Consider the following 15575-nt stretch of genomic DNA (forward strand, 5'->3'; position numbering starts at 1 on the left):
GCCACCTCCAAGGGCTGAAACTTCACCAGAATCCCAAGGCAGAGCTCTGAGCCTTTGGGGAGCTCTGGTAGCAGTAGAGAAAAGAACTTCTTGCCATTTTATGCCTCCGGCAGTCCCTCTGCTCCTACAAAGGAAGTGAGGCATGAGAAAGAGCTTATTAATTTATCAAGATGTGTAAAGATGTAGGTACAAAGCTGTACAGCAAAACGTGTTTATAATAATGAAAAACCTAAAGCAATTAGAATGCCCACCAATAGGGGGAATGAGGTAGCACGGTTAAATGCTCATATGGGGTGTGTGTGTGTGTGTGTGTGTGTGTGTGTGTGTGTGTGAGCATGAGAGAGACAGAGATGGGGTGGGGGGAGAGAAAGATGTGGGGTTTGAAAAGATGCTATAAAAGGATCAGGTTCTTCTACCTTCTTCCAAAACTCATGAAATAAGGCTGAGAATCCACATAACTACAAATAAAGCTTCTCTCTCTTTTAGTATTTCTTGCTCCTGTCTGGTTAGTGTCCTTCTAGTACCCAAGTGAAGGGAAAAAGGAGGAAAAGACAGGCTAGACGTTGCCAGGCACAAGTTTGACTGCCCATCTCCACCACCAGGGGGCAGTATCAGAGGATGGGGACGGGACAGAGGTGCAGGGGTGGGGCTCCAGGTTTAGGGAACTTTTCCAAGCCCTGCCTGCCCACCTTTCCCCTCTAAGGGTTTTGTTTTAGGTAACTGGCAGAACGCGGTATTGTGTCCCAGGTTCCACTATGCTTAGCATGCAACTTTTTCGTAAAACAAAGATAGGAACGTTTCCTGAATAACTTCACAGAACAAAAGAGAACACATAGAAACATAGACTGACAATTTTAAGAGAGGATCACAAAAAGAGGGCTTTGATTTGGTGTTTAATATCGTGTGTATTTCAAATAGGTAGATAGAAAGAACGAGTCGCATTACCGAATTCATCACGAAAACATTCTGCTATGACTCTAATTCAGCCATTAAAAGCAATCGTGTAGAAACATATGTCATGACATAGCAAATGTATTATCTCAGGGCATATGTTTATGTGTCTGTGCAGGGAGAGCTATATAGAAAGACGCTCATTTGAGCGATAGGATCGCTGCTGAATTTTTATGTTTTGAGTACTTTTCTGTATCACTTAAACTTCTTTATGAATGCTTTATAAAATTAAAAAGAAATAAAGCAATATTCCCACTGGGAAAATAAAATTTATTTTTTTTTAAAAAGTAAAATTTATCCATATGAATCTAAGCAGTTCAATTTCTTTACTTTTAGAGGTCTGAAATATACAGTAATTTTTTTGAATGTTTTTATTTTATTTTTGAGAGAGAGTGTGTGTGTGAGAGAGAGACAGAGACAGAGAGAGAGTGAGAGAGAGAGCAGGGGGAGAGGCTGGGGGAGGCCAGAGAATTAGAGAATCCCAAACAGGCTCCAAGCTCTGAGCTGTCAGCACAGAACCCGATGTGGGGCTTGAACTCACGAACTGTGAGATCATGACCTGAGCGGAAGTCGGACACTTAACTGACTGAGCCACCCAGGCATCCCTGAAACATGCATTTATAACCTTAGCCTTCTCCGTGGCTGTTTGATGGGATGCTCCATTCTCCAGTCTTTGTGTTGCCACAGGATTCTTCTGCACCAACCTCCAGAATGGGACGGTAATTTGTCTGGCTACTTTCTCTACCAGTTCTTTCTCTGGGTGGAAAACTGACCTCTCTGGTTATTGAGATTTTCATGTGCCTGCTCGTTGTGGTGTCACATTTCTCTCCTGGGGAGACTGAATCCATCCAATGTCACACTGTTTGGTGTCCTCCCCCGTGGTCTTGTGAACCTGTCGGTACGTGTCAGAGGCTCAGCAGGCCTTCCTCCTCTCTGTTTCAGCTTCTCAACCTGCAACTTTGGGGAACGTCCGTCTCTATGGACGGAGATTACCCCATTCTTCAGTTTAGCTGGTTACCTATTCCTCTGAACATAATCAGGAGTGAACCATTACTCCACTGAAATACAGGGAGGACCCACTGAAACTGTTCTCTTGTCATAACGCTGCCCTTCAGATCTGAATTATTATAACGGCCTTTGCAATGGCCATTATCCATTGCCTATGGCTACCGTTATGGTCACTAATGTAACCACCATTAACTAAAGCTTCTCTTTCCTATGAGTCATAGTCCCTTCAGAGGTCTCATTGTCAAGAAGTCAGTCTCTGGTTATTCGACCTGCGAACATCCACCTCTGGCTTCCACTGGCCCCGGTGACACTGAAACGAGTTAATTCACATATAGCATACAGAGTAGTGTGCCTGGCACATAAGAACTCCTGCATAATATATCAGCTGCTGTTGCCCTTACTGTCGTTGTTGTTATGCTAAACTCAGGTAACTTTAGACCTGTAGTTGTGGGGCGCCTGGGTGGTTGAGCTTCTGACGTTGGCTCAGGTCATGATCTCAGGGTTCTGTGAGTTCGAGCTCCCCCTCGGGCTCACTGCTGTCCGCACAGAGCCCGCTTCAGATGCACTGTCTCTCTCTCTCTCCCTCTCTCTCTCTCTCTCTCTGCCCCTCCCCTGCTTATGTGAGCTTTCTCTAAAAAAATTAATAAACATTACAAAAATAAAATCTAAAAACAAATCATAAATAAATAAATAAATAATAAATGAATAAACCCGTAGTTGTGATACCTACTGTCACTGCCACGCCCTCACCATTCTCCCCTTTGTGCTGACAAAAGCCCCAGCCTGTGTTTCCTCCCACAGCCATGTGGTGTCAGAAGCACTTCACAAACTTTCGTCTGAAAGGTCTTTCAGCGGGGATTCTGATCTGGCCCACACGTCTGCTTATACAAAGAACCAGGCCTATATGAACAGATCTTTGATGGATTGCAGACCGGTTTCCTTTTTGTATTTATTTCCATGGAGGTTTCTTTACCACTTAATTTTGTGTAAAATGTCCCTGCTTTAGCCTCTGTATTTCTCATTAAGAAATTATTAAGCAGGTGCCCCTGGGTGTCTCAGTCGGTTAAGTGTGTCCGACTTCTGCTCAGGTCACGATCTCACGGTTCGTGGGTTCGAGCCCCGCGTGGGGCTCTGTGCTGACAGCTCAGAGCCTGGAACCTGCTTCGGATTCTGTGTCTCCCTTTTCCTCTGCCCTCCCCCACTTGTGCCCTGTCTCTCTCTCTCAAAACTAAATAAATGCTAAAAAAATAAAAAAAATAAGTGATAAGTAGAGGGGCACCTGGGCGGCTCAGTCAGTTAAGTGTCCGACTTCAGCTCAGGTCATGGTCTCTCAGTTCATGAGTTTGAGCCCCGCGTCGGGCTCTGTGCTGACAGCTCAGAGCCTGGAGTCTGCTTCAGTTCTGTGTCTCCCTCTCTCTCTGCTCCTCCCCTGCTCACGCTTTCTCTCTCTCTCTCTCTTAAGAATAAATAAACATTAACAAAATGTTTTTAAGAAATTATGAGTAGACCTTACTATAGAAGGGTCAACTTGTAAATAAGAGTGGCTATATATTGAACACCTCCCAGGTGCAGGCACTGTCCTAGGAGGGAAAGCCCTTGCTCTCCTGGAGTTTACAGAGTAAACTGAGGCCAACCATGAAGATGAAGCTGGAGAAGGCACCGAAGCCACTGTGAAGATCGTCTTGTACAGGGCAGTAGCTTATGAAATTAGCAGCCCCAGCCTGGATCTGGACCCATGGCAGCCCCCACACAGGCAGACCACGTCAGGATGCTAGGCCAGGTCGTCTGGCAGAGGCCAGTTGTCCTCAGGCTGCGTGGCTGGTTTCAGGCATGAGATGGAAATTTTGCAAAAGCCATGATGTGTCTGTGAGTGTGTTTCATTTGACCATCCGTGCACCTATCCATGAATTCCAGAGGAATTATAACCCTATCTCTATGTTTTCCTTGCACTATGACCTTAACCACATCACATAACCTCTCGAAGATGATAGTAATGCTTGGGGCACCTGGGTGGCTCAGTTGGTTAAGATCTGACCTCGGCTCAGGTCACAATCTCACAGTTCACGAGTTCAAGCCCCATGCCGGGCTCTGTGTTGACAGCTCAGAGCCTGGAGCCTGCTTCAGATTCTCTGTCTGTCTCTTTCTGCCTCTCCCCTGCTCATGTTCTGTCTCTCTCTCTCTCAAAAATAAATAAACATGTAAAAAAACAACTTTTAAAATAAAGAGGATAGTAATGCCTTCTTTTGTTTTTCCTGAAGTTTATTTATTTTGAGAAAGAGAGAGTAAGCATGCAAGCGGGGGGGGGGGGGGGGGGGGCGGGGAGGACAGAGGGAGAGAGAATCCCAAGCAGGCTCTGAGCTATCAGCGCAAGCCCCCCACCAGGGGACCGATCTGGAAACCGTTGAGACAAAGACCTGAGCCAAAAATCAAGAGTCGAACTCTTAACTGACTGAGCCCCCCCAGGCACCCCTGTAAAGCTTTCTCTACAGAGCCGAGGTGAGGATTCCTGAGATGGTGTGTGTAAAATGCGGCACGTGGCCAGACAGGTCATGAGTGTATGGCGATTGGTAGTCACTGTCGCCACTGTGGTAACAGGTAACACAAAACCATCCAATACCAGGCACGAGTCCGTACCATGCTTGGCTCTGCACACACAGAGAAATTGGTCCAACATCATCCTTGTCTCCAGGGAACTTCTGATCCAGTCACGGAGCAAATCATACAGCAAATAATAATTACTCAAAGCTGATTGGAAACACGTATCAGGAGAGGAACCACAAGTCTCGAGAGAATTCAAAGCAAGAGAAGTTGAAGTTGCCCAGGAGGTAGGAAAGGGAAATTAACCGAGACTTTTGGATGTAAACACAGGCAGTGGATGGAGGGGCAGAAGTCAAGCCCATGTACCCAAGGTGGTGCAGAGGGAAGCCAAGCCCACCACCCAGGGTGCCGTTTATTGGATAAATGAGAACACAGCCTGCAGCCCGCTAGAAAGGTCCATGCAACATCCCCCGAAAAGGCTCTTTCTTCTCTAAGGCTTGCCGTAGCTGACAAACTGAGTCACAAAGGTACCTCCCTGGGAAGAGGGGAACTGTGGTGTTTGCTCAGAGAACTTTCCAAAGTGCCTGGAGAAAGATGAAGCACTTATCTCAGGTTACTGGAGCCTCCTGCGTTCCACCACCCCTGGGGACACATTTAGCAAGACCCTGTAACACAGGGCAACCCAGTTTCCTTATGGCTAATTATAGCCCAGAGCTACACAAGCCTACCACCAGTACAGGTACTCTCCTGCTGGGAAGGTCAGGGAAGGATTCAAGAAGGGGGTGACATTGACCTGGGCCTTGGTGGGATCCGGGGAAGAAGTTCTAGAAACGAAGAGCAAAGGAAGACAGAGGCAGAGGTTGGAATGCACGGACCGTGTCTGGATCTGGTAAAGGAGCCAGTTCTGCCGGAGCAGAGGACCCCTGTGCCACCGACAAGGGCTCCAGTTCCAGGTGCTTCCAGGGCTGCTGACATTGTGCAGGAGTCTGGGCGAAGGTTTGGAATGCCTTATCTCGTCATAATTTTACACACTAGATGCTATCATCTCCGTTCTTTGTTAAGACAGTTTCAGGGAGATAAGTGCCTACGGTTTCGGAGAGAAAGGCTGTTAAAACTGGAATGCGACCCTGACCCCGATTTCTAGCGAAAGTCATTATGCAATGTTAGCTTTCAGTGAGATATGACCGGAAAAGTACATTAAGGTCAGGTCAGAGATGGCCTCGAATACCTAGCAGAGTATCGTGTTCATTGACGCAAAATCTCTGTGGTGAGACCATTTTGGAGGTCTGGGAGGTTCTGGTGGTCTCCTTAAGCCTGAGTAGGAAGGTGCATGCAGACTCAAGCCAACGAACAACCAGGATGCAAGGCCAGAAAATCTCTGATTTGAGATAGGGTGGTGACTGCTGGGCCTGTGACTCCAGATCCAGGGCACGGGAAAAGGCTTCCCAGGTACTGGGCGTGCTCCCTCTGCCATTCTTTGGCAACACTCTGGGCCCTGTCATCTTCAGGACCCAAAGGGGCACTTGACTGGTTTCCTTAGTTATGTATACGTAGGCCCAATAAAAATGGGCCACTGGGAGGCTGATGGTACGAGAAAAGATAGGGTGGTACTGATGAGAATTTAGGGCCTCACAGGCCCTCTCCTCACTACCCTGGGAGCACCCCGGGGCTTTGGGTTCCTCCTTGCCCCAATGGAGGAGGAAGGAAACTCAACAGACCTGCTGGAAAAGCAGGCTGCTAGAGCACGGGAAGTAGCCAGCTGTGAGTCAGGTCACCTTGAACAAATGGATGAAGAGCTTGGGCAAATGTGTGTGCCATCTGTAAAACAGTAGGACAGACCAGGTGATCCTGAAGAGCCTTCAGAGATTGATTTGTTGTTGTTGTCCTTCCATTTTTTATTGCGGTAAAAAAAAAAAAAAATTGCAAAACATGTTACCACCTTAACCATATTCAAGTGTATCGTTCAATACATCAAGTGTACTCACACCATTGTACAACTGATCTCCAGAACTTTTTCATCTTGCAGAAACGAAACTCCATACCCATTAAACAACTCCCCATGTCTACCCCTCCCCTGCCCCACTGGTAACCACCATTTTACTTTTGGTTTCTAGGAGTTTGACTGCTTTGCATACCTCATATAAGTGGGATCGTACAATATTTGTCTTTCTGTGACTGCCTTATTTCACTTAGCACAGGGTCCCCAAGGTTCATCCGTATGTTGTAGCCTGTGACCGGATTCCCTTCCATTTTAAGACCAAGTAACATTCCCGTGTATGTATGTATACATTTTGTATACATTTGTATACATTGTATACAAAATGTAGGTATACATTTTGTTTACCCGGTCACTCGTTGGTGGACATTTGGGTTGCTCCTTCCTCCAAGCTATTGCGAATAATGCTCCTATAAATGTGGCTGTGCAAATATCTTTTCTGAGACCCTGCTTGACTCACAGGTTTAAGATGCAATGAGTTTGGTTGCGTGTTTTATGACTGCTTTATTTAAAAAACAAAACAAACAAACAAACAAAACAAACCCAAAGAACAAAAACAAAAAACACGGAGCCTCTTGAAGAGTAAACAAACGGAAATTAACACTTCAGATACGGCAGAGCGATGTTTATTTTAGGATATTTGGACACTCAAAACTAATATTTTGACATTCGACAAATTCCTAAAGCTGGGCCACTGGAAGGAGCCAGAACAGTGCTAAATGTGGGCCTTGCAGAGAGAGTCCTGGCATTCTGTCGCATAATTATATGAACTTCAGTCACAACATTATCCAGGAAACCCTTTCAGCAGATCATGGGTATCTATTAATATAAATCACTTGTTGGATGAGCCATGCACTGACTTGTTGGAAAATATGGAAGGTTTTATGCCAGAAAAAAACATCCTTCAAATTCAGTCATGTATACCGTACCCCCCAGGGAAAAACATTTCGAATCCACACATTTTCCTTTGAAAGAAAAGTTTGCTTCTCTCTCCTGAGCAGCCTGGTTGAAAGGTCTGGCCAAGGATCAGGCTTGCAGGAATGTTCCTAAATATTGGAACCTGCCCCTCCAGCACCATGACTCAGTGGGGTGGTGGGTGTTTGTTAGATGATTAATTTTTTAGCAAAGGTGTGCCTGCTGGCAGTGGTGCAGAAGTAACTTCAATCACTAATCACAGAATCCTCTTTAGAGAAAACTGTAATGAAACTCGGCTGATCCACTGAATCTCTCCTCGCGGAGTTCATTTCCATAATCAGCATATGCTGGTCCAGTGGGGAAGGCAGACAGAGTCGGTGGGGGGGGGGGGGTGGAAGGGGGGGTGGGGACTGTGCTAGCAGAAGAAGGAACCAAGCATGGGAGCCCAGAAGAGCGGAACTAACTCCGGCAGACTGTGAGAAGGATCGTGCAGATAATATTTGTGCAGGGCGTTGAAGGATGAAGAGAAGTATTGCAGCAGAAAACCATGAGGAAGGGCAGTCTAGGCTGGGGGCACAGCATGGGTGCAAAGATCTCCTCACGTTTGGAAACATGTAAGAATGGAAGTATGGCTGAATAACACACGGCACGTGAGGTTAAGACATGTGAAGTCCTCTTAATGAAGTGTGGGCCTCCAGAACAGGGCCACGGTACCCGCAGGGACCCCTGTCAGGAGCCCTGTGCAGAGCCAGTCCCGTTCCTGGCCCCCCGGGTGCCCAAGCGTCTGACCAGAGAGCAGCCACGGCTTTCGCTGGGGGCCTGAGTGCCTAGGGCCAAGGACAGAGAATAGGTATTGCCTCAAGGGTGACACAGGCACCACTGTGATGGCAGTCTGCAGACAGGAGGCACTGAATTACCAGTGCGAGGCAAAAGCCTTGAGCTGATGTTTCCTTGGGCGAGGCTGAGGTGAGTGTGGAGAATGCCCCCTGCCTTGCTCCTTCAGGCAGTACCCATGGTCATTCCTGCCACTGACTGGAAGCTCACCAACATCCCTGGGATGCGGAAACAGCATCCAAATAGGTCCCTGGGTGTCCTGACAGTGTGCCAGTGAGAGGATGCTCTTGATACTTTGAGAGATTAGCAAGAGTCCGTACGGCCAGGTAACTGGAGGCAGGGAGGAGACTTTCATTTTCTCTCAGAAGGACTGACTGGCTAGTGGCGCCATTTTATTGTCCAAAGAGGGTTACCTGTGGTTTGGGACACAATGCCTTTTGTTCGTCCCAAACACAGTTCTTCTGTCTGAGACACATACTATACTGAAGAGGACACTACGAAAAGAGACACAAATCTGGACTGTGTTAGGCAAACCTAGACTCTCTCTGGGATGCTCTTCCCTCTAAACATTTTTATAATGAAACCGAGACTGTCTTGGGAAGCCCCCCAGTGAATGGAGCCACCTGTCTCCCTAGATAGGTCGGTCTCTCTGTGCCTGGGATCTCTGAGTGCCTCCCCATCCACAGTGAAAATAGAGATGATTTTAAAAATAATAACTAATAATTAGGGGCGCCTGGGTGGCTCAGTCAGTGGAGCGTCTGACTTCAGCTCAGGTCATGATCTCGTGGTCCGGTCTGTGAGTTCGAGCCCCGTGTCGGCGGGCTCTGTGCTGACAGCTCAGAGCCTGGAGCCTGCTTCAGATTCTGTGTCTCCCTCTCTCTCTGACCCTCCCCCGTTCATGCTTTGTCTCTCTCTGTCTCAAAAGTAAATAAGCGTTAAGAAAAAAAATTTTTAAATAAAATAAAATAATAACTAATAATTAAAAGAGAGGTAGGCCCGGCTGGGCCTTCAATACCCAGCTCAAATATTATCTGCACGATCCTTCTCACAGGGATAGAGACACGGATAGAAACCCTTCTCTGATGTCAGTGATTCCTTCCTGTTCACCCTGGACAGGGAATCTGAGGACGTAGGATCTTGAGAACAGAGAGTGAGGAGTAAAAGTTTTCCATTTCCAGACAACCGAGGGGACCATACTCACCTACTGGAGCACCACCTTGGGAAGAAGATACAAGCCAGTACGAAAGGCTGGAGAAGCCCGATGCACAGGGATGTTGAAATTTCTAAGACTAACAGAACAGATGGGATTAGAGACACCCAACATGATGGAGGCTCTAAGTTCTCTCAGTCTCTGGATTCCTGCAGGATGTTCATAGAGACTGGACCCTATGCACTAAAGCACTGAGAGTGGCTTTAAGAGTCTAAAGTCAAGTGTGCTGTCAGTGGAGGAAACCACAGACAACTGACAATACCAAATATTGGGGAGGGTGTGAAGCAGACGGAACTCTTACATGTTTCTGGCGGGAATGAGAATCATAGAGCCACTTTGGAACACGGTTTGAGAGTGTCTTATAAAGTCGAGCATACATTTAGCATTTGACCATTCCTACATATCAATCTAAGGGAAATGACAGCATACGTCCAAGCAAAGGTTGTACACAAATGTTCACAACAGCTTTATTCACAACTGCCAAAAACCCTTGAAACAACCCAAATATATCCATCAACTGGTGAAGAGATAAATAAATGTTGGCCTATCTGTGCAACGGAATACTTCTTAGTGACAAAAAAGAACAACGTACTGAGGCACACTGCAACATAGCTGAATCTCAGCAACATTTTTCTAAGTGAAAGAACCCACATGCAAAATACTGCATACTGCCTGATTCCATTTATATGAGATTCTACAAAAAGCAAAACTGAAGTGTAGAAAGCAGATAGTGGATCTGGGGAAGGGGATTGGCTACCAAGGGACATAAGAGAACTATAGGGGGAGATAGAAATGTTCTTTATGATGACTGAGGTGCTGATGGTACATGACTGTATATGTTTGTCACAACTCTTCAAATTGAACACTTAAAACTCAGTTTACCTCCAAAATAGCTTGATAAAAATTTGTGTTTTACTAAAGCTGAAAATAATTTTTTAATTCAAGACAAAAAAAGCGATAAGAAAACTGATACCAGGATTGAGAAACAGGATGTAACTATACAAGGCAGAGTTTTCAGAAAATTATTAGGGAAAACTTTAAATAAGCATATCTTAAAATTTAGTTGGGGCCCCTGGGTGGCTCAGTCAGTTAAATGTCTGACTTCGACTCAGGTCATGATCTCATGGTTTGTGGGTTTGAGCCCCGCCCGCATCGGGCTCTGTGCTGACAGCTCGGAGCCTGGAGCCTGCTTCAGATCCTGTGTCTCCCTCTCTCATGCCCTTCCCTCATGCTCTGCCTCTCAAAAATGAATAAACATTTGGGGCGCCTGGGTGGCTCAGTCGGTTGAGCGTCCGACTTCGGCTCAGGTCACGATCTCGCGGTCCGTGAGTTCGAGCCCCGCGTCAGGCTCTGTGCTGAGTGCTCAGAGCCTGGAGCCTGTTTCCGATTCTGTGTCTCCCTCTCTCTCTGACCCTCCCCCGTTCATGCTCTGTCTCTCTCTGTCTCAAAAATAAATAAACATTAAAAAAAATTTTTTTTAAATAAATGAATAAACATTTAAAAAATTTAAAAAAACAACTTAGTTGATGGGGTGCCTGGGTGACTCAGTCGGTTGAACGTCCGACTCCTGATTTTGGCTCAGGTCATGATCTCACGGGTTTGTGAGTTCGAGCCCCATGTGGGCTCTGTGCTGACATGCTGGAGCCTGCTTGAGATTCTCCCTCTTTCTCTGCCCCTCCCCTGCTCTCACTCTCTCTCTCTCTCTCTCTCTCTCTCTCTCTCTCTCAACATAAATAAACTTAAAAAACACTTAGTTGAAATGAGCAATGTTTCAGAAAAATATAATTTAATAAACAGAATCAGTAGAAAAGTTCTTGACTGGTTTTACCATGCCAGCATAACTCAGATGCCCCCAAACCTATCAAGGACGGTGAGTTTGAGAGAGCACAATCCACAAGTGACCTTGACTTCTGACACCAACTGCAAGTTCAGAGCCCCTGAGACCACACTTGGGTTTGGTAATTCACTAGAGGAACTCACAGAACTCATTGGAAGCTTTTACGTTCATGGTTATAGTCTTTAACCGGGAAAGGATACACAGTAAAATTAGCCTAAGAAAGAGATTCAGAGGGCAGAGTTTAAGAAAGTATCAGGCTCAGACCTTCCAGATGCCCACTATGGAGTCATGAACAGTGCTCCTGGGTGATGGGTGACAATATACGCGGAGTATTGGCAACGGAAGCAGCTCCCCCCGGCGTTGGTGTTCAGACTCTTTGTTGGGACTCAATCATGTGAACTTGATTGGCTGCCCATGCGACAAATCTCGGTCTCCCTACCCTAAATCCCATTGTTACTATCTGGTTCTACCAATTTTTAAATTCCAGCAAAAAAAGGGAGAAGGAGGGGCGCCTGGGTGGCGCAGTCGGTTAAGCGTCCGACTTCAGCCAGGTCACGATCTCGCGGTCCGTGAGTTCGAGCCCCGCATCAGGCTCTGGGCTGATGGCTCGGAGCCTGGAGCCTGTTTCCGATTCTGTGTCTCCCTCTCTCTCTGACCCTCCCCCGTTCATGCTCTGTCTCTCTCTGTCCCAAAAATAAATAAAAAACGTTGAAAAAAAAAATTAAAAAAAAAAAAAAAAAAGGGAGAAGGAAATTCATACCAGGATTGAGAAATTGGCTATAACTATAGATAAAGCAGAGTTTTTAGACAAAACCATATTAATTTGAATTACAGTGACTTTATGGTATATTTTGATATTTGGTAAGGCAAATTTTGCCTCATTGTTCTTTCTATCTTTCATAACTGCTCTCAGACACTTATGTTTCCTTACAATTTGAATTCTGTATTAGCAAAGTTGCATTCAGTTACAAATGCACACTGTGTATGCCCCATGAGTTGAATTTAATTGCTGTATAAAAATCTTCTAAAAGATTACATTATGATTTGGCACTGAAATGAAAAAGTTATTGTGAATGCAGAAATTCATATGAACAGCAGTAGAACATAAGTTCGATATTAGTAAAGGAAATTTGTCATCAGAGAAACGACTTCATTTCCGATTTTCTTGCAAAGCAGCAATGAAGAGGTTTATAAAACTGAGAAAGAAAGCTGTCCCCACCCACACCCCCACACACACAAGTAAAAATCTATTATGTTTTGCTACCAAGATACGTGCAAAAGGATTGTAATGCAATGGAAAATTTGCCAAATCTTTTGAAACAGATAAATTCCAAAGCAATGAGAGGTGGTGTCATCAATTCATGTGTTTTGAAAGACTATCATTAAGATGTCAAACATCTATTAATCAAAACTTGTTGCCGACTTTGAGCAGAAGACAAGAGTGGAGCACTCTTTTAGAAACGTCCCATCAAATGATAATATTGTGGGATAAACGCAAACATCAGTGACTCTGAGTCCAAACATGATAGAGAAGAGTAAGACTTTGTATATGATGCTGTCTTAGGAACACCTTAATGCCTTTATTTCGCTTCTATTTTCCCTGTTAAGTGTGCCCACAATCATTTATGAGACAGAAACTAACCCAGACTTAGACCAATCAGAGTGCAGGAGTACCCTGGCCACAGTGATTGGCCAACCAGATTTAGGCTCTGGGCTTTGTTCACTCCTGGGTCTAACTGCCCTCTCTCCGTACTGGATCTTGTGGGCATCCTATGACCACAAGAGGAACCAGCCTTAACATGAAGCCAACACATGGATAATAAAGCAGAGAAGCAAAAGAACCTGGATCATTGGTGTCATTATGGAACCCAAGATCACCTCAAGTCAGTTTGAGTTGGATTTTCTTTTTTTTTTTTCTAATGTTTATTTACTTTTGAGTGGGGGGAGACAGAGAGAGAGAGAGCCGGGTAGGGGCAGAGAGAGAGGGAGACACAGAACGTGAAGCAAGCTCCAGGCTCCAAGCTGTCAGCACAGAGCCCAACATGGGGCTCGAACTCACGAACCGTGAGATCATGACCCGAGCTGAAATCAGATGCGTAACCGATTGAGCCACCCAGGCACCCCTGAGTTTTCTGTTTCTTGCAAACTAAAGTTGCCTAGCCAAATGAAGTCTCATTAAATGTCAAAGGATAGACCGAATGATGATGTGTGAGGCAGTCTTACTTCCCCAACCTGGGAATGGAATGATCCCACCATTCAGCCCCTAGTCAGTCACCAATTCACCTGTTAAACCATTGGTTGTGTCTCTTGAGGACTTCGTGTAGAAGATCCTAAAGGCTTTGCTGTGCAGCACACTGGGGAAGTAGGGCATCTTTAGATACTTTTTCGAAATGAGGAAGAGTGGAATTCAGGGATATTGGCAAGTAAAAAGATATTTGTAGCTGATACGTGCACATTTACGTGGTTCATACATTTCCAGATCTTGATCAGACTTTCATGTATTCACAGAATGGGAATTTAGGCCTGAGAAAGTCAATGAAGTCAAGCACCCATTTTTTGCTTTATTTTCACTTTAATGCTACCTGCTTCGCAAACCGTTCTCACTGAGCCCAGACACACTGCAGGACCAATCAACTTTAAAAATTGTGTCATACCGCAAGCATGGATCGCTGCTGAGAGAACAGATGAAACTAGCTGAATGTAGAAGCAGTTGTGATGCTGTAAGAATCCCAAGTCTTTATCCACATCTGCCTCCTGCTAGCAATGTTTTCTGCCTGGCCTATGAGATCAGGAAGGAGAAGACACTTTCCTAGCCCCTGTCAAGAGGATAACATACATAAGTTACAGAAGTTATCACAAAGCTCCTAGTCAACCTTAATTTCTACCTCCTTCAATTCAAAATCTAGGTTATTTCATGGTCTTTACAAAGCTAGAGTTACTTTTCTCCTTAAAACTTGGCAGATTCATGTTTTTGTTTTTAATCCTTGAGCTTTATAAGTTTTTCTTTCCTGTGCCTACTTGCCCATAGCTTAGTCTTCTGGCCTGATGACTGCTTTTTAATGAGTTCAGCCTGTGCTTTCTTGGACAAATTGGGAGTGTGAGGAGTGTGTTAATTAGCTATCAGATCTAGCCCGACTTTTGAAGTTCAGAGCTTTGGAATGTTACAGAAGTGTAAATACAATCATGGTTTTTTTGCATTTGGTAACTATATCTCAGCTGAGACCTCAGGGAGCCTCCCACCTCAGGATTCTGTGACCCCTGACCCCTGGATGGTTCTGTCATTAATGGCCAGTCTCTGGGGACCCATACCCAAAGGAAATGGCTTCCTGTTTTGTTTAAGTGGCCCTTCTTCCTTGCAGCCTTCCTGTTAATCAAACATCCAATTTCAGGATGGAGAAAATGAGCCTCCTTCTCCTCCCCTCCCCATAGGGTAAGGAGGAATGGGGCAGAAGTGAGAAAGTTCCTCTGGGGCGGGGGGGTGGGGTGGGGGGTAAACTGCCTTCTTATGACTCTACCCATATTGTAACAAATTATACCAAGTATTTCTGGGCCTTCAAATCAGATCAAATACCTGCCTACTCCTGCAAGAAGCCTGCATGATCACACAAACTGATCCTTCTCACCCCCAATCTAGAAACATCCTCTTTTTCAAAATGCTTCCCAGGCATGTCTTGGTGCCAGCCCTGGGCCAGACTCTGGGTCCCATGGTTGAGTAAAAGAACTCACAGTCTGGTTAAGGAGAGACCTCTTGAATAGACTCTATAGGTCCATAAGTTTACAAAGAACCTGGAGACTGAGTGCGAGGTCAGGGAGGTAAATCAGGAAAGCCTTTGGACTTTGTACCCCGATAGATGGTTCCCAGGTGACCTGGGGTGGTTACTGCAGGCAGATGGCCACCTCTGACAGGTGGGCGTGGCAGCCCTGCTTTGCGGCTCCATTGCACACTGCCCTGTGACCCATCACCCCTTTGTCCCAGTGATATTTTAAGTGTATTGTGAGTCAGTTCTTCCTGTCTCTGAAAAGGTGTTCTCCCAACCACACTTTCATAAAACAGCGTGGACACAATATATGAGTAAAAGAATGAGTGAATGAATGGATGAGTAAGCGGGGGCCCAACTAGACCATGTGACTCAGACTCCGTGAGCAGCCGGGCAACATCCCAGGAGCCAGTGCGCAGGCCACACTCCACTCCTCGCTATCCTCTGTGCAATGGCTGGGATTGTGAGGTGAAAGAGAATGTGTGCCCCGCGGGGTCAGAGGCTAGCAGTGCTGAATTTGTCCTAAAG

The 15575-nt window shown here is 45.7% G+C and overlaps 1 protein-coding gene across 2 annotated transcripts in view; it reads left to right on the forward strand.

The window, feature by feature from the left end:
- The window catches only part of PRXL2A (peroxiredoxin like 2A), a 47426-nt gene that overhangs the window by 10860 nt on the left and 20991 nt on the right, over nucleotides 1–15575 (forward strand). The window lies entirely within an intron of this gene.

Source organism: Neofelis nebulosa, chromosome 13 (genome assembly GCF_028018385.1).
Source record: "Neofelis nebulosa isolate mNeoNeb1 chromosome 13, mNeoNeb1.pri, whole genome shotgun sequence".
Taxonomy (NCBI): Eukaryota; Metazoa; Chordata; class Mammalia; order Carnivora; family Felidae; genus Neofelis; species Neofelis nebulosa.